The following is a 24,936-nucleotide window of genomic DNA, read 5'->3' as shown; positions in this document are numbered from 1 at the left end:
TCAACATCCACAAATCAATCAATGTGATACAACACATTAATAAAAGAAAGAACAAGAACCATATGATACTCTCAATAGATGCTGGAAAGCATTTGACAAAGTACACCATCCTTCCTTGATCAAAATTCTTCAAAGTGTAGGGATAGAAGGTACATACCTCAATATCATCAAAGTCATCTATGAAAAATCCATAGCGAATATCATTCTCAATGGAGAAAAACTGAGAGCTTTTCTACTAAGGTCAAGAACACCACGGGGCGCCTGGGTGGCTCAGTGGGTTAAGCCGCTGCCTTCGGCTCAGGTCATGATCTCGGGGTCCTGGGATCGAGTCCCGCATCGGGCTCTCTGCTCGGCAGGGAGCCTGCTTCCCTCTGTCTCTCTCTCTGCCTGCCTCTCTGTCTACTTGTGATCTCTCTCTGTCAAATAAATAAATAAAATCTTAAAAAAAAAAAAAAAGAACACCGTTATCACCACTGCTATTCAACATAGTACTAGAAGTCCTACCCTCAGCAATCAGACAACAAAAAGAAATGAAAGGCATCTGAATCGGCAAAGAAGAAGTCAAACTCTCACTCTTTGCAGATGATAGGATACTTTATGTGGAAAACCCAAGAGACTCCACTCCAAATCTGCTAGAACTTGTATAGGAATTCAGTAAAGTGTCAGGATATAAAATCAATGCACAGAAATCAGTTGCATTTCTTTACACCAACAACAAGACAGAAGAAAGAGAAATTTAGGAGCCAATCCCATTTACAATTGCATCCAAAACCATAAGATACCTAGGAATAAACCTAACCAAAGAGGCAAAGAATCTGTACTCAGAAAACTATAAAGTACTCATGAAAGAAATTGAGGAGGACACAAAGAAATAGAAAAATGTTCCATGCCCGTGGATTGAAAGAACAAATATTGTGAAAATGTCTATGCTACCTAAGGCAATCTACACATTTAATGCAATCCCTATCAAAATACCATCCATTTTTCTCAAAGAAATGGAACAAATAATCCTAAAATTTATATCGAACCAGAAAAGACCCCAAATAGCCAGAGGAATATTGAAAAGGGAAGCCAAAGTTGTTGGCATCACAATTTCAGACTTCAAGCTCTATTACAAAGCTGTCATCACCAAGACAGTATGATACTGGCATAAAAACAGATGCATAGATCAATGGAACAGAATAGAGAGCCTAAAAATAGATCCTCAACTCTACCGTCAACTAATCTTGGACAAAGTAAGAAAGAATGTCCAATGGAAAAAAGACACTCTCTAAAACAAAGGGTGTTAGGAAAGTTGGACAGCCCCTTGCAAAAGAATGAAACTGGACCATTTCCTTACACCACACACGAAAATAGGCTCCAAATGGATGAAACAGGAATCCATCAAAATCCTTGAGGAGAACACAGGCAGCAACCTCTTTGACCTCAGCTGCAGCAACTTCTTCCTAGAAACATCGCCAAAGGCAAGGGAAGCAAGGGCAAAAATGAACTATTGGTACTTCTTCAAGATCCAAAACTTTTACACAGCAAAGGAAACAGTCTACAAAACCAAAAGACAATTGATAGAATGGGAGAGAATATTTGCAAACGATATTTCAGATAAAGAGCTAATATCCAAAATCTATAGAGATTATCAAACTCAACACCCAAAGAACAAATAATCCAATCAAGAAATGGGCAGGGGACATGGACAGACATTTCTGCAAAGAAGACATCCAGATGGCCAACAGACACATGAAAAAGTGCTCCATATCACTTGGCATTAGGGAAATAGAAATCAAAACCACAATGAGATGCCACCTCACACCAGTCAGAATGCCTAAAATTAACCAGTCAGGTAATGACAGATGCTGGCAAGGATATGGAGACAGGGGTACCCTCCTACAGTGTTGGTGGGAATGCAAGCTGGTGCAGCCATTCTGGAAAACAGCATGGAGGTTCCTCAAAAAGTTGAAAATAGAGCTACCCCATGACCTAGCAATCACACTACTGGGTATTTACCCTAAAGATACAAATGTAGTGATCCGAAGGGGCACGTGCACCCAAATGTTTATAGCAGCAATGCCCACAATAGCCAAACTATGGAAAGAACCTAGATGTCCATCAACAGATGAATGGATAAAGAAGAAGTGGTATATATATATACAATGGAATACTATGCAGCCATCAAAAGAAATGAAATCTTGCCATTTGCAATGATGTGGATAGAACTAGAGGGTATTATGCTAAGCAAAATAAGTCAATCAGAGAAAGACAATTATATGATCTCCCTGATATGAGGAATTTGAGAGGCGATATTGGAGGCTTAGCGGTATGGAAGGAAAAAATGAAACAAGATGGGATCGGGAGGGAGACAAACCATAAGAGACTCTTAATCTCACAAAAGACACTGAGGGTTGCTGGGAGAAGGGGGGTAGGGAGAGCATGGTTGGGTTAAGGACATTAGGGAGGGTATGTGCTATGGTGAGGGCTGTGAAGTGTGTAAGCCTAACGATTCACATACCTGTACCCCTGGGGCTAATAATAATTATATGCTAGCAAAATAAATAAATAAATAAATATGAGGTATAACTTTTATAGAATAAAATGTATAGATCTGAATGTTCAGTACTGTGAGTCTTGACATATATACCCACATAAGCTGCACCCGAATAAAATATAAAACATTTCTAGAAACACCTTATGTACCTTTTGCTCCTTTGTAGCCCATATACTCCCTCTGGGGCAACCTCTTTCTGGTCTTTATCACAATAGATACTAGTCTTCCTGTTCTTGCAATTCATTAAAATGAAATCTCCAGTGTCTAGTCTTTGGGGTCTCACTTTTTTCACTCATTACCTAACATATATGTTTATTTTTAAGAATTGTTTATTTTCTGTCTCTTCTCAATAAAGCAGGGATCTGTATTTGTTCAACACTGCATTCTGGGTGCCCAAAACAGGGCCTGGCATATGGAAAGTACCCAAAATTATAATATGTTGTTAGGGTGCAGGTAGTTATAAAAGGGTAGGATGAGGGAAGCTTTGTGGTGGAGTTCTGTATCTCGATCACAATCAAGATACACACGTCTACACGTGTGATGCAATGGCATAGAGCTGTACACACAGACACACACACACACAGGAGTGCATATAAAACATGAAATCTGAGAAAAACTAGGTGAAGGGTACACAAGACTTCCTGTACACTTTTTTTAATGACTTCTTGTGAATCTATAATTATTTCAAACTAAAAACTTTTTCAAGTTGTTGATTTGATTAATGAATTCAGCACAGCATCAGCTGTGTTTTTTAAAATTAGGGGCCGAAAAAAGAAGAAAATATTTAATAATGCTAAGAGTAGCTTTCTTTGGACCTTGTTATGATGGCAGATTTATTTTTATCTATCTAGGTATTTAAGTTCCTAATGGAAAAATAATTTAACTTAGGGTTTCATTTTTTTTGTTGTTTTGTTTTGTCCTCCTTTACATATTCTTCGAGTCTCCTGGCACAGAAAGAGGTTTCAAATAATCTTTGAAATGTAAAGACCTCAACCCTGCCTCACTCCCAGACCCCTAAGCTGAACCCCCAGGTTGCCTTAAGGTGAGACTATGTCCCTGGAACAGAGTGAACCACCTGGATAGCTAACAAAGCTATTTTGGGCTTTAGAAAACAATGGTCTCTCCAACCAGCCTTCCTAAACTGCTTGTGTCTTCTGGCACCAGAGTAGTCAATTTGTATTATTTGGCATTGGAAGCTCAATGAAAGAACAGATTGGGCTCATGGCTTTTAGGTAGTTTGCCTAAAGGAAATATTTTCTCCTTGCCCCTCCCACCTGAAACAGAAAGAGAAGTTTTGTGAGCATGTAAGGGCACAGAGCTCCTAATGCCACTGGAAAGCCATGCCCATGACTCATTCCTTCCATTCCTAGAAGGCAGCTCAGCTTTTTAATTTGTAGTTCTTTATTTTAATGCAAAACAACTTCCTTCCTTCTTTTTGCTTCTTTACCAGATAGCCCCTTGGTAATAATTCTCAGAAGCCTTTTGGAACTAGCAACCTCTAATTGTGCAAAATGTCTCTGACAGCACTTCAGTGAGAAAGGTGTGTCAAAACCAACAGCTAAGAAAGAATTAGATCCTTTAAAAGGAAAAAAGTCACATTTTAACGAGACTAAAATATTTGTAAGTGGTTTTGTAATTTCTTTTCACACAGCTCTGTGAATTCCTGAGCCTCGGAGCTCCACAAGCCACGTCTATAAATCTTACTGAGTCAGGAGCATCTCCACTGCAAGGCTCCAGCCCCTCAGGCCCCCAGTGAAGCCCAGAAAGAAGAATGGGGGCTTCCATGGACAATAATTCTCCTTTTCACTCTCTTTTCCTACTTTAAAAACTCTAGGCTATTTATCTGTCCTTAGCATTTCTCTGAGTATGGCCCTACTTCTAAGCATGTTCTGAACTGAAATTGTAAGTAGTGTAGACAAGGGAGTTTTTACCTTTCAGAGTTTCTAGAATATGCAAGATCAGCTTACCAGGCATCGAGGATGAGAGGGCAGGAGGACCTTTCCTTGGGCAGAGCGGCAGGGAGGGGAGTGCAGTCAGAAACAGTGCACGTGCTTACAGTGGTGGATCTTTGTGAACTTGTGAGGCATAGGAAGCTATGTCTACAAGGTAAAGACTCTCTTTCAACCCAAAGGGGCCAAAGTTTCCTTGAGGATTATCTTTTTCTATTTTACTTCACTTGTGTTATGCTCGTACCTTATTTCTCATCTCAGAATATCATCATCCTGACACATTCCTTTTTTCTTTAGCTGTGTTGAAAGAAATTGTCTCTGTTCATTTCCACGACATGAAAACTGAGCTCCAGGGAAGAATGAGGATTGCTCAGCGTCATGCAACAAATTAATGACAGAGCTCAGGCCCAACTCTCCAGGTTCTCTGCCTCCATATGTTTTTCCATTGCATAACCCCTGAAGCTCAGCATACTCACTCACCAGTTCCACGTGCTGGCAGGACAGACAAGAGTGACCCACCAGCCAGCACTTACACACTTGGCACCCAGGCTTGGGTGCAAGCTTGATTCATGACCCTGGGTCCGAGCTTGATTAACAACAGCAGATGCAGACACAGCCCTTCCTCTCCCAACCACTTTTGTCATCCCACCTTCTCCTTACCCTCCCATCAAAAAAGCAAACAGAAATCTTCTAAATAATCAAATAAAAAAGGCTAACATGATACGAAAACTATGCCAATATGAATAAAGCCAGGCCAGTAGCCTGAGGTATACCACAGCTACCACATTTTGTAATAAGTGAATTTATGGGGTTATAAAATGGGTGCACTAAATTAAAATAGCATTGGAAGACTGTATTACAGGGAAGCTAAATGAGAGATTTTGCTAAACTGCTTGGCAGACATCACCTTAATCAAGGAATGGGCACGAACACATTTGTAATGAGAGAGGTTGAAATAATGTGACATCTGATAGGATGAAGAATTCCCTGTTGCTTCTGTGATACTCTGGCCAAAATGCATAACCTGAAACTCAAGATAAGGAAATAGCAGAGAAATTCAAACTGAGGATATAGAAAGTAACTGGCTGTAGTTGTCAAAAGTGTCAAGGTCATAACATGAAGGAAAGACTAAAACAATGACAAATATAACAGGTATGATACTTTGGAATGGGCAGTGCCAAGTCCTTCCTGGGGATCATGGATCTCCAAAGGTCAGGAGGGCTGTGGGATCAATAATGAGTCGGCAAGACTCTGACTCAAATGTCCAACATCTTTCTACCAAAATCATCCAGTTGGTTATTAAGACATTTTGTTTAACTTCAACATGAAAGTGAAGTCCCTCCAGGAGAGTAAAATTTGTGATCTCCTGACCATTGGGTTTTCATCAATAACAAAAACTGAGGCATCCTTTCTACCTCATCCTCCCTAGGGCAACATGGGTTTTGCTGCCTCTCGGGGCTCTCTGTCCTTAGAAGAGTAGAGCCACCTGTTCAACCTGTCAGCTCGTTCATCATCCTCCAAGACGTGAGCCAGGGTCCAAGATGCAGTCTCAGCTGTTGCATCCTGAGTCTCGTAATTCTCCCTGGCTCTGCTTTCCTCTTCTGCCTCTTCCATTACACATCAGCAAAAAGAATTCCAGGCAGTTCTCAGGCTGGTTTTGCAAGCAGAGTCATGAGTCAAGCTGGACTCTGTGCTTGCCTGAACCAGGCCATATTTTCGGGGTCTCGATTATTGCCTTACAGAAAACTTTTTGTAATCTCGCCCCCTTTACAGACAGTCAGAAATCTGGCATGCATTTATTCAGCCCTCTCTACCCTTCCACAGACCCTAAGACCAATACCTAGTAATGCGCTGAGCTATTGCTTTCACAGCTTTCAATTCAGGCATCACCTTTAGATTCTGCCTGCCATTAAGTGTCCTTTGTCTCTCTAATGTATTTGTTCCATAGTTTAAACTCCTTACTTCTGCCCTGCCTTTCTGTACCTTATAAACACCCTTGGCTTTCTGTACTGGTAGAAAGATGTGAATGTGACCCCAGGGGGTTGTGATTGCTTGTCCTGTTGCCCATCATAGACCCAAAGCCCAGGATTCTCAAAATGAAACCAGCAAATCCCATTCTGTTTGGATTTGTCATATTATCCATTGATCTAATGTTTTCCTCCAAAATATGTTAATTGACATCGAACCATCCTCACCAGCACACATCGCCCACCAAGCTATGAGCTATCATTCCCTGGCATCTTTCACAACTCTGCAATTGAATAATCCTGACTCTGCAATTGAACCATCAGTTTTAAATTATAGACTTAATTTTTAGAAATGAGAGCGTGGCATCCTTTTTTGCCCTCAGAACACATTTTAAGTACCATTATCACTTTCACAGAGTCTACTTCAGCTTCTTGAAACTATTTTTCCAACAGTTTAGCTACCATGGTTAACCAATGCCATTAGCTCAGTTCTATGACCTGATGGTATTCAAACACTGTAGGGTAAGGCACAACAAAAGAACAGCCTTCATGTTACCCAATCCAACACATAACTCATAATCCCAGAGAAAGACTAATAATTTTTTATTAGTCTTATTAGTCTATTTTGGTACACTAGAAATAAAAATATATTTCTTTAACATGATACGTATTATCTCTCCATTTTAAATCAACAGCCAATATCACACTTAAGAGTTTCTTTAAAGAAAAGATCAGTAGAAAGGCATCTGGGTGGCTCAGTGAATGAAGTGTCTGCCTTCAGCTCAGGTCATGATCCTGGGGTCCTGGAATACCCCAGAGTTGGGCTCCCTGCTGAGCAGGAAGCCTGTTTCTCGCTCTCCTTCTGCCCCTCCCCACTGTTTGTGCTCTCTCAGTGTCTGTCTCTCCCAATAAATAAATAAAATATTAAAAAAAAATTCAGTCGCACTCCTTCAGACCAGTATGATCAGTTAGGAAATGTAATAATAATAAAAAAAAGATATTTTAGGTGAACAAAATACATCAGCTATAAATAGGATTTATATCAGTTCTAATGTCAACACCTCACACAATCACAGTGGTTACTACCTGGGTTTGTGCCTCACTTTTTCAGCCCTGCTGCACTTGCCGATGAAAATACACCAGTCCATTTCTTGAGGATATTTTTCAATAATCCAACAGGTATCCAACTTTGTGGGCATTTTAGTTTTCTATCTACAAGCAAATAAAACATAGGGGCTATAGTTTTTTTGTTTACTCTTTGGCAGGAGCAGAGGTTGAGGACAGGCCCCAGTACCTTCCAGGTAGAAAGACATCACCATGAGCATCTCCTGGCCATCGGCTAGACGTCCTCAGGGCTTCCAGGTCAGAAAGAGGCCTAGAGTGGGTTAGGGGCAGAACTGGCAGTTAGCTCAAGGGGTGTGATTGGGTTGAGCAAAGAGGTTTCCTCATACCCAGGGATCTGTTGGAGTCTATTTCCTTTCAGAATGCGTGAACCTAGGTCAGCTTCCAGCCTCTCTGGGGCTTCCAGCCTAGCATCTAGGCCCTGGAAGAAAAGGGATGAGGAGAACATCTGCCAGGCTGAGGAAGGGTGGATGGGCTGGGAGGCTTCTGCTGCCCCTGGCTCTGCTGCGACCATCTCCTAGTGTCTTCAGGATATGGGAGCTTCCTCCACAAATGGCCAGCCTGAATCTGACTTGCCCAGGGGTTATACACTTGAAATCCAGGCCCTGGATCTGAGGGAATTGGGGCCCAGCAGGAGGCTAGCTGAAGGAAATGGGTGGCTTTGGAGGCTCTGTTAGTGTCATCACTAGGGAACACCATGTAAGCCAAGGAGGTCTACAAGTGCCCCCTAAGAGTGTCTGGGCCTGTGTCAGATCTGTCAAGACTTGTTTCTGGATCCCTTAAAATAAGCTTATTTTTCTTCATTTAGAAGGATGATAGCATATTTTGCTTTTCTTTCTCCACACCACCCTATTTCAATTTCCTAAATGGGATTAAAGAGAGACAGACAAAGGGAGAGAGGCCACAGATTTAGGGTATGGAGGCTATATATTTCAGTGACCAGGAGAAAAAAGCCCTATGAATTTTTTTAAGTTAAATGTAAAAGCTGAACATTTGATAATTCTATAAAGGAAAACAGGGGAAATCCTTCCAGGAACATGCTGGTTAGCATAAATGCTGGCTTCTCTTAGAAGGCAGAAACAAGAATTTCCCTACAAAAATGGCGGAAGGAGGCCAGATCACAAAATTCCCTTTCATCAATATCTAGTGAAATTAGTTTGAAGAAAATTGTAAGAGCAATCAAAACCATACTGAGATACCATTTCACATCAGTCAGAACAGCTAAAATTAGTAACTCAGGAAACAACAGATGTTTTTGAGGATGCTGAAAAAGGAGAACTGTCCTACACTGCTGGTGGGAATGCAAACTGGTACAGTCACTCTGGAAAACAGTATGGAAGTTCCTCAAAAAGTTAAAAATAGAGCTACCCTATCACCCAGCAATTTCACTGCTAGGTATTTACCCAAAGGATACAAACATAATGACCTGAAGGAGCACTGCACCCCAATGTTCATAGCAGCAATGTCCACAATAGCCAAACTATGGAAAGAGCCCAGATTTTCATCAACAGATGAATAGATAGAGAAGATGTGGTATATATACACAATGGAATATTACTCAGACATCAAAAATATAATCTTAACATTTGCAATGATGTGGATGGAACTAGAGGGTATTATGCTAAGCGAAATAAGTCAATCAGAGAAAGATAATTATTATATGATTTCACTCATATGTAGAATTTAAGAAACAAAACAGAGGATCATAGGGAAAGGAAGGGAAAAATAAAGTAAGATAAATCAGAGAGGGAGAAAAACCATGAGACTCTTAACTGTAGGGGACAAACTGAGGTTGCTGGAGGGGAGGTGGGTAGGGTGATGGGGTAACAGGGTGATGGGCATTAGGGGGGCATGTGATGTATGAGCACTGGGTGTTATGTGCAACTGATGAATCCCTGAACTCTACCTCTGAAACTATACATTTTACGTTAATTAATTGAATTAAAATTTAAAAAAGAAAGTTGTAAGAGCATAAAAAATATACTTCTTAGTATAAATCAAAGAGGGAATGGGGGTATGACATCATTCCATAAAACCTAACAGTGAATATAATTTAATAAATGCATGGCATTTACTGAGACCTTCTACGTACCAGGCTCTCCTCAAGCCCTGTCTTATATAAGAATGGGTATTTGAAGCCAGGATGCTTGGCTCCAAATTCTCTGCAAAAAAATAAGATTCTTCATCTTGGAAGGATGTTTAAACACCATCCCCCGCTAGTTCTGCCTAAGGCTCCTTCACAGCCTGAGAAACTGTACTAAGGGAAGAAGGTGAGTTGATAAAATGCTAAGAATTCTTGCTGTTATTGGCCAATCCTGAGATAATGGACTGATGAGGTGGGTAGCCCTGGAAAAAGAGTAAAATCCTTCAAGGTAGAAATGTCTGTCTACCTCCAACTTAGTCTGAGGAGACACCAAAGAAAGCTGCAGCACTAGTAGCTTCCTGGGGTTCAAAAGTGCTGCAATCCAAGAAGAGAATACATCCAATCAAATGCAGAAAACTCAGAACACTTTGCAATATTTCAAATATTCATGCTGTGGAGAAGCATTTACCTGAGCAATTCTTTGGTTTCTCAGTTGATTCCAAATTAACTTAAAAGTTACACGGTTGGGATGCCTGGGTGGCTCAGTAGGTTAAGCATCTGCCTTCAGCTCAGGTCATGATCTCAGGGCCCTGGAATCAAGCCCTGGGAATCTGCTTCTCCCTCTCCCTCTGCTGTCTCCCTGCCCCCAACTTGTGCGCTCTTTCTCTCTCTCTCAAACAAATAAATAAAATCTTTAAAAAAAGAAAAAAAAGTGACACTGTTGTGGACTGAATGTTTGTGGCCCTCTAGAATTCATATGTTGAAATTCTAACCCAACCTGATGTTGGTAATATTAGCAGAGAGAGCCATGGGGAGGTAATAGGTCATAAGGGTGCCCTTGAAAGGTGATGAAGAAATCCACGCTCTCTCTTTCTGCCCTGTGAGAAAGTGCTCTTGCACTTCCTAGCCTCTAGAAAATTGTGAGAAAAGACATATTTGTTCTTCAAGCCACCCAGCTATGATATTTTTGCTAGAGCAGCCCAAAGTGACCTTTTAAATTAAAAATAGCATGTGCAGAGGTGCCTGGCTGGCCCAATCAGTGGAGTGTGCCACTCTTGATCTTGGGGTCATGAGTTCGAGCCCCATGTAGGGTGCAGAGGTTACTTAAATAAGTAAAACTTTAAAAAATAAAAATAGCATATACACTTTAATCCTTCCTTTTTTCTTGTATTCCCATCTATTAATGCACTGCATTACTTTCACAAAAATAAGTCATTGTCCTTAAAACAGAAGACAGCACTTAACTGTTCTTTAAAAAAATCTCCTGCTTTACCAGTCTTCCCTCAGTTTTCCCCCATTCTCCCACTGTTCCTATTTTGATTATATTTATTTCTCAGTGAAGTTCCTGCACTTGATTTCTAAACACAAAATGTTCCAAGCATAAGCTTTAAACATGTTGTTTTTGTTTGCACTCGTGTTTGTAATAATTCCATTTAAAAAATTGATTTTAGTCCTGTTAAAGCCCACAGGGAGGGACATATGAGGACATGGGGAGAAAATGCGGAGAGATGGAATCAACCATAAAGGCCCCCCAGTAGCTGATTTATTTTTCTCAAGGCTTTTATCACAGACTACGGTGAAGAGTTACTTTCAGTGTTCTAAAATGTCCCCCTCCCACACTAGAAGTCCTTTGTTATGCAACATAGTGCTTTTAGGGGTGGTGAGGAGAGAAAAAAAAGCTTAGGAAAACACCCAGGAACAAGGCCTGCCTGGTAAATAAAGAAAAGCCCCCAGTGAGGGGCTACAGATAGGTAAATCTGTATAGATAGGGATAGAGGACATTGATTTATTGCAAGGAGTTGGCTCAGGCGATGGCAGAAGCCAGGGAGTTTTGAGCTCTGCAATCAGCCAGCTGCAGACAGGAGAGCGCATGGTGGAATTCCAGTCCAGAGGCCAACAGGCTCAAGATTCTGGAAAAAGGACAGGAGGATCAGTTCAAAGGAAGGAAGAATTCTCTGACTCAGGAGAGGGTCAGCTTTTCTGTTCATGGGTACAACCACTGTCCCTTTCTCCCTGGAAATCTGCAAGCTACCTGTCCTCTTCTTGCCTCCCTGTGGAAACCTAGCCTCCCTCAGAACTGCCCCACCAGGCCTGGCCACAGATGGAGGGCAGACGTGGGGTTCAGTTCTCAGAGGTTTCTAGAAATGAGCAACTGGCTTCCCATTCACAGAGGGTTAGTTTCTGACTAGAAAGTCCTCCGAGGGTGAAAGACAGAGGCAGCATCCGGGGTGTCTGGAGGCTTCAATGGAGGCAGACTGGGTGTTCCTAAAAGACCCAAGGTGCCTTGGCCTTGAGCTTTCTCTCTTTCTCATTTTCTCTGCCAAGGCAGCTGCATTTCTCTCTTGCCATATTCCTCCTCCTCTCAGAAATTCAGAGTCAACAGCACACATGCCTGCCCTCCCCCACTCCTTCCCCTGACACTCACAAAACCCACCATTTTTAGTTATTTTTTTTTTTGCTGTGCAATTGGTCACAGAGTTTGGGAGCTAAAGCATCTTGTCCAATCTCCTACATTCTTAAAAAGGAATACTGAATGCAGACAGAAGAAAGGGTTAGCACAGGTGGAGAAGGTGCATGACCTTGACATTTCTAGGCTTTGTTGGGTGTGTGTGTGTGTGTGTGTGTGTCTGGGGGGACACAGGGGCAGCACCCTGCAAACCTCCTCCGCCCATACAGGCAGACATCACCTACCTCGGCCAGCAAATTCCCTGCCAATGGGGACACCCAGCCGTTTTGCTCAGCTTCTCTCCTCTCACAGCTGACTCCCTTATCCCCCTCTCCTCGCCCCTCCTTCTCTGACGTCACCCACAAGCTCTTTGAGGACTGGCTCTGGCCCTGGAAGGAAAGTCAGGCCTGGGGTGAGGAGCAGGAGAAGAAAGGCAGAGAGGTGGGGTACTAGGACTGACAGGCCTCAGAGTCAAGAATGCCAGTATCACACACAGGGTATCGTGTGTGTTTCCACAACCCCCAAAAGCAGCAGAGCTTTAAGTGGTAGTAAGAGAGCACAACCAAGTGTTCTGTTGACAAGGTGCTCTACCCACTACACTTTCTACCTGCAAAGAAGGAATTATCTTCTTTAGATGAACAAATTCAGAAGAGAAGATGAACAGAAAGAGAAATAAGCATAAAAAGGGAAGTGAGATTCAGAACTGAGGGTGGTCTGTGGGGTCCAGGGCGGAAAGGGAGCTAACAGGTCAAAGTCGCTCAGAAATAAGTGAAAGAGAAGCAAGAGAAATAGGAGGACAGGCAGAGAGATCCAGGTGGAGAGATGGCTGGCTTTGAAGATGGGACCCCAAAACCAAAGCATTTGGGCAGCCTCCAGGAGCTGAACAAGTCAAGGAAATGATTTCTCCCCCCAGGTCCTCCAGAAGAACACAGCCCTGTCAACACCTTGATCGCAGCCGGTCGGCTTCTGAGCTACAGCAGTGTATGATAATAAATGTATTCTTTCAAGTCACTAAATTTGCCGGGCATTTGTTGCTGCAGCCATAGGAAAGGAATGCACTCCACGGATCGTAAGGAGGAGCCTGCCAGACGCTTCAGAGTCTAGGTTTGTAATAGCCACAGCTTTCTTTCTCTCATGCCCAGTGTCTGTCACCTATTTGTTGATTAGCAAAATTTTTAACACCTTCCTCTTTTTTTTTTAACTTACAAAACAATATATGTGCTATTTTAAAATAATTCAGTGGCTTTTTAAAAGATTTTATTTATTTGACAGACAGAGATCACAAGCAGGCAGAGAGGCAGGCAGAGAAAGAAGAGAAAGCAGGCTCCCTGCTGAGCAGAGAGCCCGATGTGGGTCTCGATTCCAGGACCCTGGGATCATGACCTAAGCTGAAGGCAGAGGCTATAACCCACTGAGCCACCCAGGTGCCCCAATTCAGTGGCTTTAAAAAAAAAAAAAAAAAAGATTTTTATTTAGTTATTTGACAGAATAGCACATGCAGGGGGAGCAGCAGAGAGAGAAGCAGACCACCCACTAATCGGGGAGCCTGATACCTGGCTGGATCCCAGGACCCTGAGATCATGACCTGAGCCAAAGGCAGACACTTAACGACTGAGCCACCCAGGCGCCCTAACTCAGTGGTTATGAAGGTAAGTATCAATACCCAACTCCTCTCTTAGCTCTGCCCGGTGTATAAGCAATGTAAGATGGTTTTCTTCTTAAAAGAATGTAATCATATGCTCCATTCTAATGCAACTTGAAGCTTTTAATTAAAAATATCTAGGACCTGTAGTAGATTTACCTCGTCTTTAAAAATAATCCCATATTATCGTCTATAAAAATATATTATATCACTTGCTCACTTGTTCATAAATTATCTCAGATTTATTTCTCAACAAACTGCCCTGCCGCACTCCCTGGACGGGGGCTGGGGTCCCCATCCCAGATCTAGGGCCGCATCTCCCTGCAGAAATGGATACAAAGCGAGGCTTCTTTCGTCCGGGGACTGAGGGCCAGGCTCCGCCCCAGCGCTACAGCCACCAATCAGCTCCTGGGACGCCCCCTCTCCCCCGCCCCGCTCGCCCCCCTGTCTGCCTGAGACTTTCCACGTCCCCAGCCTCATCCGCCGCCCACTCCCTTCTCACCTGAGAAGCTCCTTGCCTTAGGGAACGGCCGTGGCCCTTCCGAGCCAGTCCTCTCCGCCCCGAACCCGCGCTGCAGAAAAGGCCGGGCAAACGGTAAGTGAGAGTCAGCGATGGAATCTGGACCCAAAGAGGCCTGGGATCGACAGAGGCCACCGCCCGGAGCGCTGCGACCCAGGGGTGGGGTGGGATGGGGGAGACCCGGAGACAGAGGGAATGCCCGAGGAGACCGTGTGTGCTGTGGGGTAGAGAAGAATGGGGACTGGTACGGGGCCTCCGTTTGTCCCCAAGGGGAGGGTGGCAGACGTGTTTAATAGAATTTCTTTCTGTTTACCTCTCGGATTCTTCTCTGCTGTCTCCTGCAACTCGGTCTGTGTTTTCATCTTGCTGCAGTGTTTGTCACCCTTGCCTGTCAGGAGGCGATGACCTTCCCTCTACCCATTTTCTTGTGCTTTTTTTGTGCGTGTGCTCTGCGAGGAGCTATTGAGATATGAGCTAAAAGGAACCCTGGAGGTAATGTTACCCATCTCCTGGGGCCTTGCTCTTAAATTATCTAGGTGTTGCTGGTCTCCGCAGGACCACTCCCACCGCCCCCCACCCCCAACTTTGACCCTTGAAAGGTCAAAGTCCTGACATGCTCCAGGGCTCTAGGTGCCCAAAGGCTCTGAGTGTGTCTGCGCTGGGTGAGGGCGGTGCGCTGGGTGAGGGCGGTGCGGGTGCGGGAGGGGTGGTGGTGGTTAGAGTAGGTGCAGTGAAGCCTGCAGAACGTTTAGTCTGGAATGTGTTTGGCCTGAAGCTGTAAATACTGGATTATACAGTTCCCAGGTAAACCGCAGGAGCTGGCCAATGAGTTGGGTAAACCTGCAATGGAAGGAGAAGGCTTTAATTATAGGAGAAAAAGACTTATGAATCAGATAATAATTAAACTTCTTGAAAGAAGTGCAAGTTCAATTAGACATAAAGGACCGAATGACCTGTCTAGCAAACCATGCATCCATCCATCCATCCATCCTCCATCCATCCTCCATCCATCCATCCATCCTTTCATACTCCAAATTATTTATTTGTCCACCGACTTCATTTCAGTATCTTGTTTTCTTTTTTGCTTTGGTTTGTTTTTTTTTTTTTTAATTTATTAGAAAGGGGTATATAAAACATCTAAGAACAGTCTAAAGAATAATGAACAGAATGCCTGACCGTCTCCTAGACTGAAAAAATGACATTGCAGTACCACAGTAGCTCCTTAAGCCCTTCTCCCTTCCATGAGAGGTGACAGCTGATTTTTGGATTAATCATTTCCTTGCTTCTCTTTATAGTTTTGTGATTTGTGTGTGTATTCCAAAAACATATACATGTTTGCTTTCCCTATTTTTTAAGTTTTCATGTTAATGACATTATACTGTAGATACTCAAGTTTTTGAGATTCACCCTTCATGATTCCTTCCTTTTCACTGTTTATGGTAGGAGTATACTATAACTTCTCCATTCTACATTTAGGTTTTGCTAGTTTGGGAAATGTATTAGTTATCTATTGCTGTGTGACAAATTATCCCAACACTTAGCAGCTTAAAACAAAAACCTATTACCTCACAGTTTCTGTCGGTCAGGAATCCAGGAGGAGCTTGGCGGGGAGTGTCTGATGCAGTATCTCTCACTGGCTGTAAGCAGCATTGGCTGGGACTACAGTCTTCTCAAGGCTGAGAGTAGAGGAAAACCCTTCCAAGCTCCCTCAAGTAACGGTTGGCAAGCCTCTTGGCCTCACTGGCTTTGGTTGGACACATCATTTCTTTGCCAAATGGGCTTCTGTTTAGAAACTAGTCAAAACATGGCGGCTTGCTTTCTCCAGGATAAAGGCTACCTGAGAGAAGAAGAGATAAAGATGAAGGCCAGATTCTTGTTGTAACCTAATCTCAAAAGTGACATGTGATCTTCTGTTTATTAGAAGTGAATCACTAGTTGTAGACAACACTCAAGAGAAAGGGCTTACACAAAACCATGAATATCTGGAGGCAGGGATTATTGGGGGCCATTTTAAAGGCTGCCTACTACAGGGGATATTAACAAATAATGTTCTCTAGCATTCCTACATGTGGCTTCTGGTTCACATCCACAGGCTCACTCTGGTTCCCTCAATTGCACACTCGGGCATAGAATTACCAAGTTATAAGATTTGTGTATGTGCAAATTTATTAGGTTATTTCCAATCTGTTTCCGAAGTATTGAGGGAGTAAAGAGGGTTTTTACTCTCTCTTTGCAAGACATGAGAGTTCCTATTACTCCACATACTTGTTATAACTTGGTATTATCAAATTTCATTTTTAGCCTGTCTTGTGCACATGAAATAGTGTTCCACTGTGATTTTAATTAGCATTTCTCTGATAACTAATGAGGTGTCCATCTCTTCAGACATTGGTGAAATATTGTGGTTTCTCTCTGAAATCCTGATTCCTGTCTTTTACTCATTTTCATATTGGGTTGTTTGCTTTTTTTCTTATTGCCTCATTGGAATGCTTTCCTTATATAATGTGGATGATAACCAATTTGTTGTCAGCTATATATGCTGCAAATATCTTCTTCCAATTTGGTGCTTAGTTTTTCTTTCTCTTTATGTCCATTTCTTTCAATGAACCAAGTTTTGAATTTTAATTGCAAGTTACCAATATTTTCTTTTATAAAAAGAATAAATTAATTTTAGTACATTTACCTCTTAAAGCATTTATAGTTTTGCATTTGGCGATTTGTCTTAATCTACCTGGAAACTGATTGTTATATTGTTTATTCAATATGAATAATCAATTGTCCCAGCACCAGTGATCGGCAAGAATTCAGATTTTCATATACATGAATTTGTTTTAAGTTTCCTGTAGTTATCTATTTCCTTAATGATTCTAGGTTTATAAGAAGTCTTAAAATATGGTAGTAAAATTCTTCCCATTTTTTTATTCTTCTTCAAGAGTTTTTAGCAATTCTTGGATCTTTGATCTTCCATATAAATATATTTTTTAAAGATTTTATTTGTTTTAGAGAGAGCATGTGCAAGCAGGTGGAGGGGCAGAGGGAGAGAGAAAGAGAGAGAGAGAAAATCTCAAGTAGACTCTGCACTGAGCATGGAGCCTGATGTGGGGTTCAACCATGTGGCCCTGTGATCATGACCCAACCAACCAACCGAGAGTCAGACACTCAACCAACTGAGCCAATAGATGCCTCCATCTAAATATTTAAATAAACTTATCAAGTTCTCCAAAACAAGGAACAAACGTGTAAACAAACCTGTTGGAATTTTGGTTGATATTGCATTAATTTTATATATCAGTTTGGGGAGACAAGTCCTCTTTAAGATGTTGCCTTTTTCCATCTATGAACTTGGTACATAATGCTATTTATTTAGTTCAACTTCAATGTTTTTTAATGTTTTTTATAATATTTTTTATTGTTTTTCTTCTGCTATGTTTATTAAATTTATTTCTAAATACATTATATTTTTACTGTGATTGTAAATGTTTTCTTTTAGAAAATTATATTTTGTTGCTTATTGTTCCTGGTGTATAGAAAATCAGTTGCCTTTTATATATTGACTCTATATCAAATGTGACAAACTCTATTAGTAATTCTAAATTTACCTGTATAGTCTTTCAGATTTGTTACACAGGCAGTCATATCACCTAAAAATTGGCAGTATTGTTTCTTCCTTTCCAATCCTTATACCTTTAATTTCTTTTTCTTGTCTTAACTGCATTGGCTAGGACTTTCAGTATAAAGTTGAATAAAGGTTTTATCCTTTTTTTATCCTTAAGATAAAAAGAAAGATTTCATTATGTAAACTTTGGCATTTGCAATGGTTAGTTTATAAATGCCTTGTTCAATAATAAGAAAGTTTGATTCTTTTTCTGGGAAGCACTTTTTTTAAATGAGTAGATATTTTATTATAGAATGCTTCTTCTATAGCTATCGATTTTCTCATATGTTTTTTCCATTTAAATATGTTAATATGATGAAGATAGTCTTCAGTCTTAAATATTTAATCAACTTTGCATCCCTGGAATAAACTGTCTTTTGTAAATATGCAATAATTTTTACATAATGATATAGAGATAAGCATTAGATATTTGCATTTATATATGTGAAATGAGATTGGCATGCAATTATCCTCTTTGGTTCTAACTTTATTATTTGTTGATGTCACCTCATAAAATAAGATGGGTAATATTCTCACTATTGCTATTCTGTGGAAGAATCTGGGTTAGGTTGGAATTATCTGGTCCTTGAATATCTCCTCAAATCACCAGCAAAACCCCAGAGTGTGGAGTTTATGTTATCAAAAGGTATTAAACTTATTGGTTCAATTACTTTAAGGATTATAGGACTATCTAGGTTTTCTTATGAGTCAACTTTCATGAATTTATTTTCTAAGATATTTAACTGTTCTATATCTATATCATATATATTTCAAGCTTAATAGAATAAAATTGTTCATAATATTCTCTCATTATGTTTAGTTTATCATTATTATGACCTGTACACTTTCTCATTTTGTTTTGACTAATTTTGCCAGAATTTAGACTACTTTATTAGCTCTTTCATTTACTTATACACACATACATAAAACTTAAATTTTTCCATTAATTGATATTTATTTTATTAGTTCTTCTTCTTTGAATTTTTGTTATTTATTTTCTAAGCTTTTAAGGTATATGCTTAGCTCATATGCTTAACTCATTAAGCTCTTAAATTTGTGTCACTGCTTTTTAGCTGTATCTCAAAAGTTTTGATACGAATATTTTGCAATCATGTAGCTGTAAGTATCTATAATTTTCATTATGGTTTCTTATTTAAGCCATGCATTTTTTTTACAACAATGTATTTTAATTTCTAGTTACTCACATGAAAATTCTTTTATTATCTTGCAGTAAATGTTGCCTAGTTCATTATGTAGTCAGAGAATGTGTGATATCAGTTCCTTTGGACTTTTGAAGCTAGCTTTATGACCTAGCACCTGGTCCGTTAAATTTGTGCTCTTGAAGATAATGTGTAGTGTCTAATTAACAAGTATGGCAATTATACAATCCAGATCTGCCATATCTTATCAATTTTTTATCTGTTTGAATTGTCAATTACCAAAAAAAAAATGTTACAATCTCTCACTGTGATGGTAGATTTTGAAATTTCTCATTGTAGATGTGTATAGTTTTACTTTATGTATTTTGAGGCTATGTTATTAGTGAATTGGAGTAAATTGAAAAATTTAACATTATGTAAGGATTCATTATTATGGCTACCTATTAATGCTTTTAGTCTTAAACTCTTAATTTGCTCAGCTATAAAGTCAAGGTTTCTTTGACTAGTGTTGACCCAGATTGGTAATTACCTTTAAGAAAGATTTATCTTTCGGGGTGCCTGGGTGGCTCAGGGGTTAAAGCCTCTGCCTTCGGCTGAGATCGAGCCCCGCATCAAGCCCCACATCGGGCTCTCTGCTCGGTGGGGAGCCTGCTTCCCCCTCTCTCTCTGCCTGCCTCTCTGCCTACTTGTGATTTCTGTCTGTCAAATAAATAAATAAATAAATCTTAAAAAAAAAAAAAGATTTATTTTTCATCCTTTGACTTTAAATCTTTCTAAATCTGTTTTAAGTCATATATATAGGTCACAAACTTACCTGTAGTTTTTCATTGCTCATTTTGAAATTATTGCTTGAGTGGTGCCTGGGTGGTTCGGTTGATTGGGCATCTGACTCTTGATTTTGGCTCAGGTTATTATCTCAGAGTCATGAGATTGAGCTCGGCATCAGGCTCCACACTCAGCAGAGATTCTGTTTGAGAGTCTCTCCCTTTCCCTTGACCCCTCCCCTTCCCAAACAAATAAATCTTAAAAAATAAGTACATAAATTAAAAAATAAAATTAGTGTTTGACAATTTATAACTTACCATTGAATAATTTATTCCAATTATATTTATTGTGATTAGTAGTGCAAACAGATTTATTTCTGTCTCTCTCTCTCTCTCTCTTTTTTTTTTTGCTAATTATTTTTTTGTGTGCTTTATCTGTCTCTTTTATTCCTTTGTTTACCCATTTTACTACTACTCTTATTTGGAAATTATGTGTTGTAATGTTTTAGGCTGAATGTTTTAGGAATACTCTAGTTGTATAACACATTTAATTCATAATATTTATTGGGGTATAATTGAGAAATTTTTCATATATATAAGATGCACAAAGTGATGTTTAGATATATGTATACATTGTGAAATGATTACCACATCAAGCTAATTAATATATTGATCACCTCACATAGTTTACCTTTTGTTTGTGTGTGTGTGTGAACAATTGAGATGTATTATCTTAGTAAATTTCAAGTATATAATACGATATTATTAACTATAGTCCCTGTAATATACATTAGATCTCCAGAACTTATTTATGTTACATACCTGAATTTTGCAGCCTTTGATCTATACTTCTCTTCATTTCTCCCACCTCCCAGCACCATGCTACTTTTTGCTTCTGAGTTTGACTATTTTAGATTCTACATATAAAGGAGGTCACACATATTTGTCTTTGAATTATTTTGAAACTTTGAAACATTATAATGCCCTCAAAGTTCATCCATGTTGTCACAAATGGCCAGGTTTTCTTCTTTTTTTATGGCTAATTAAATTCCATTGTATATACATACAACAATTTATTTATCCATTCATTCATTGGATAATGACTTAAGTCATTTTCATTTTTCATATCTTGACTACTGCAAATAGTGCTGCAATGAACATGGGAGTGCAAACATTACTTCCAGATACTGATTTCATTTTCTTTGAATATATACCCAGAAGCTGGGTTCCTGGATAATATGGTAGTTCTGTTTTCATTTTGGGGAGGAACCTCTATGCTGTTTTCCATAATGACTTTACCAATGTACATTCACATCAACAGTACATAAGTGTTTCCTTTTTCCCTTACCCTCACCAATACTTGTTATCTTTTTGATAGTAGTCCTTCCAACAGGTGTGAGATAATATGTCATGGTTTAGATTTGTATATCCTGATAATTAGTGGATTTGAGTACTTTTTCGTATACCTATTGGCCATTTGTATGTCTTCTTTTGAGAAATGTCCATTTAGGTCCTTTGCTTATTTTTAAATTGGATTATTTATTTTCTTGCTAGTGAGTTGTTTGAATTCCTTATTTATTTTTTGTATTAACCCTTACTGGGGATATAAAATTTACAAACATTTTCTCCCATTCCATAGGTTATCCCTTCCTTCTGTTGATTATTTCTTTTGCTGTGCAGATGCTTTTTAGTTTGAAGTAGTCCCACTTGTGTACTTTTGCTCATTACCTGTGTTTTTGGGGTGATATCCAAAAATGTGTTGCCCAGACCAATATCAAGAAGTTTATTCCCTATGTTTTCTTCTAGTAGCTTTCCAATTTCAGGTCTTAACATTTAAGTCTTTAAGACATTTAGAGTTGATTTGCATATATGCTATGAGACAAGAGTCCAGTTGCATTTTCTGCATGTGGATATCCAGTTATTCCAACACCATTTATTGAAGAGTCTATCCTTTCCCTATTTCTTTGTACCTTTGTTGACAGTGAGTTGAATGTAAATGTGTGGGCTTATTTCTGGAGTCTTCATTTTTTTTCCCATTGGCCTATGTGTTAGTTTTTATGCAAGTACCATAATACTTTAATTCCTATAGCTTTGTAATATAATTAGAAATCAGGTATTTGTAATGCCTCAAGTTTTATTCTTCTAGCTGAAGCATGCCTTGGCAATTGGAGTTCTTTTCTGGTTTATATGATGTTTAGGATTTCTTTTTTCTAGTGTTATAAGAAATGCCATTGGAATTTTGATAGGGATTGTATTAAATCTGTAGATAATTTTGGTTAGTATGAACATTTTAACATTACTAATTCTTCCAATCCATGAACATGGAATATCTTTTCATTTATTTGTGTCTTCACTTTCTTTCTTCAATGTTTTGTAGATGTCAATGTAGAGATCTTTTACTTCCTTGGTTAAATTGGTTCCTAAGTATTTTATTGTTTTTAATGATATTGCAAATGGGATTGTTTTCTTATGGTTTTCTATATATGAGTTTTATGAATTTTAATTCTATAGTGAAATTCTCCAGCCTTGCTTCTATAATTTTTCAACATATTGACTCAGTTAAAGTCAATCCCTAAGAATGCAAATGTCCAAATCAACCATGAGTCTATTTCTATTATTTGTTGTTTCTTCTGAGTACTTGGCAATGTAATCGGATTTTTAGCCTCTCCCTAAATTTTTTATTGGGTAAAGGACATCATGAATGAAAAATTATAAAGTTATACTTGATGTTATTGTTACTCAGAGAGGATTTTTTGGGGGATGAGAAATGATAAAGCACCAGAAGATTACTTTTATGCTATCAAACATTAGTTTTAAGCTTTCTTAAAACTGATGCACTTTAAGTTTTTACTTTACTCAAGACCATATTCTTTACTCCAAAGGTGTCATTATTTTGATATGCCATGAATCCTCTCATGTCTCAACTGAAAGCAGAGTGTGTTGACAAGAGTATATTGTTTTTGTGGGACTTGACCTCCATTGCTTTATTCCCAGAACAGTATAGCTACTGAAATAACTGTCACCTGTTTAACATTTAACCACCGTTTTCAACAAGTTTTGGTGGATTTTTGGAGGTAGCAGTCCCTCTCTGTATGTGCATAGCTTAAGAGAAAGACAGTGACAAATTAAGGGGAATTTGTACATAGATTTTTTTATATTCAGTTCTCAGAGATACCTTCTTGTCTGAAATTTTGCCCTATGAGTTCAGTTGGTTTGAGAATCTTGATTCACTAAGACTGACACTTTCTGTTTGGCCTCACTTTTTCTGCATTGTGAACTAGAAAATGCCCTAAATGGAAAATCCCCAGCAGATGTGGAGCTCATGTCCTGTGTGTTTCTTCCCTTGGGATTATAGCTTCTCAAGTTCTCCTTGTGTTGTTTGCTCTTCAGAATCTTCCTTTGTCTCCTATATTTTGTCCAACTTTTACTGCTGTGAGTTTTCAGTGGAAGGGTTGTTCCAAATAAGGTATTCTCTCAATGCCAGATTTAAAACTCTTATCATTTTGTCTTGCATTTCAGGTAATTTATCTAATATTATTGTATTTCTTCTTGAGATACATCCTTTAGAATTTCCTTAAAAATCTTTTGAAAATAATTTCTCGAATATATCTGAAAATAATCTTATCTTTGTTTTTAAGACACTTGTAATGGAAGATAGTGCCAGGTCAGCACTAGGGGTAAGAAAGAAGGGAGGGTAGTATCCAGTTTTAGATTATTATAGATGCCGCTGCCTTGAACATCCTAGTATGTGTCTTTCGGTGATGCAGATATATACATTTCTCTTTGGCATAAACCTAAGAGTGGTATTACCAAATAGTCCTTTTTACCTCCAAATTATATTTGTAATATCTTAAAAATACAAAAAGTCTAAAGAAAAAAATTAGTAGCCAACCCTCTCCACTTCCAGAGGTAACCAAATATGTCCATATTTTTCCTGCTTAGATAAACATAAAAGCTCAAGAGAAGCATTACAAATTTTTAGCTGAAAATATATATGGAGAGCGTTCCTCAAGATATGACTTGAGCTTGTCCTTTTTAAGAACTGCATAATATTTTATAGTATGGATTTTTAATAAATTGTTCATGCCGATTTAGCTGAGTATTTATAGAACATAATATTTCAAAAGTTATTTCATTACATTCAGGATTTCATGGCAATCTCATGGTAGAAACTGGAAAAACAGAAACTCTAGAAGGATATAGGATTTAAAATGGTGCTAATGAAGTGAAGTCTGAAACAGAGAGAGGCTAGAACTAGCTGAAATGTTAGCAGATACAGGAAGAAAGCAAAGTGCTTATTGAAGATTAAATAAGAGAAGATGAAGAAGAGGAGAAAACTTACAACATAGGAAAGCTGTGATTTGATTCATTCTCACTGTTAAGCTGCTCTTTGTCTTGTTGAGGAGTGTGCTAAGAGTTCCTCATCCCACATTCATGTATCTTGTCCATCCATCCACCAAACAGACATTACCAAACACCTGTTCGTGGCCACATGATGAAGTGGAGAATCTGAAGAAGAATAAAATAAAGTTCTTGACTTATGTTTAGTCTAGTTTGGAAACTTTTAATGAAACCCTGAAGTGATACAGGATATAGGAATCTATCCCCTTTATCACTGAATCCACATTCCTGTGGAAGGTCCAGCCTGGACACTGTTTTGTGGTAGGGGACCATTTTTAACGGTTTGGTCAGGGACACCTTCTTCTTAGGCACCAGAGAATAAGGGCCAGTGCAGTGATTGGTTAAGGGTGAGGAAACAGCAGAGTGTACAGAGGCCACACAAATCTTTCAGGCCTTTGGGACCAGCCATAAAAGGGCCAAGTGGTTTTTCTCCCAGCTTCTAAAGTTGAGCTCCCCAAGCTGGATGAGAAGACATGGATTCAAGGCGGGACCATATTTTGAGCTTATGGCTCAAAAGTCAGGTGTTATATTTTGCTCTTACTTGACTAAAATGAGACAGGACTAGGGACACAGTTCAAGAATTCTCCACACAGAGAGAAATCATACTTATGGAGGTGTCACTACCAGCTATTTGTGCAAGGATATTTCATCTATTTTAGTTCATTAAATTTATCAATTTTTGTCACAA

General features: G+C 39.3%; 1 protein-coding gene and 1 long non-coding RNA gene across 4 annotated transcripts in view; one reads left to right on the top strand and one right to left on the bottom strand.

The window, feature by feature from the left end:
* The window catches only part of LOC125080780 (uncharacterized), a 55,192-nt gene that overhangs the window by 15,804 nt on the left and 14,452 nt on the right, over window positions 1-24,936 (bottom strand). For 2 of the 3 annotated variants that reach the window (XR_007121471.1, XR_007121470.1), the window contains exons 4-7: window positions 24,190-24,356; window positions 14,251-15,108; window positions 13,969-14,069; window positions 11,434-11,570 (exon numbers count right to left, since the gene is read on the bottom strand). This is a non-coding gene — a long non-coding RNA (uncharacterized LOC125080780). Of the gene's footprint in view, window positions 1-7,541; window positions 7,668-7,749; window positions 7,831-11,433; window positions 11,571-13,968; window positions 14,070-14,250; window positions 15,109-24,189; window positions 24,357-24,936 lie in introns of those variants that run through there. The other variant, XR_007121472.1, reaches the window with a different exon arrangement.
* The window catches only part of LOC125080772 (TRPM8 channel-associated factor 1), a 45,811-nt gene continuing 35,055 nt past the window's right edge, over window positions 14,181-24,936 (top strand). Inside the window, exon 1 of the mRNA XM_047694859.1 lies at window positions 14,181-14,343. The gene's annotated coding sequence lies outside the window, so the exon portion shown is untranslated. The remainder of the gene's footprint in view (window positions 14,344-24,936) is intronic.

The sequence above is a fragment of the Lutra lutra genome, chromosome 11, assembly GCF_902655055.1.
Source record: "Lutra lutra chromosome 11, mLutLut1.2, whole genome shotgun sequence".
In the NCBI taxonomy this organism is placed as follows: Eukaryota; Metazoa; Chordata; class Mammalia; order Carnivora; family Mustelidae; genus Lutra; species Lutra lutra.
Note: the sequence above shows the minus strand (reverse complement) of the source record. Positions and strands in the feature narration are given on the sequence as shown.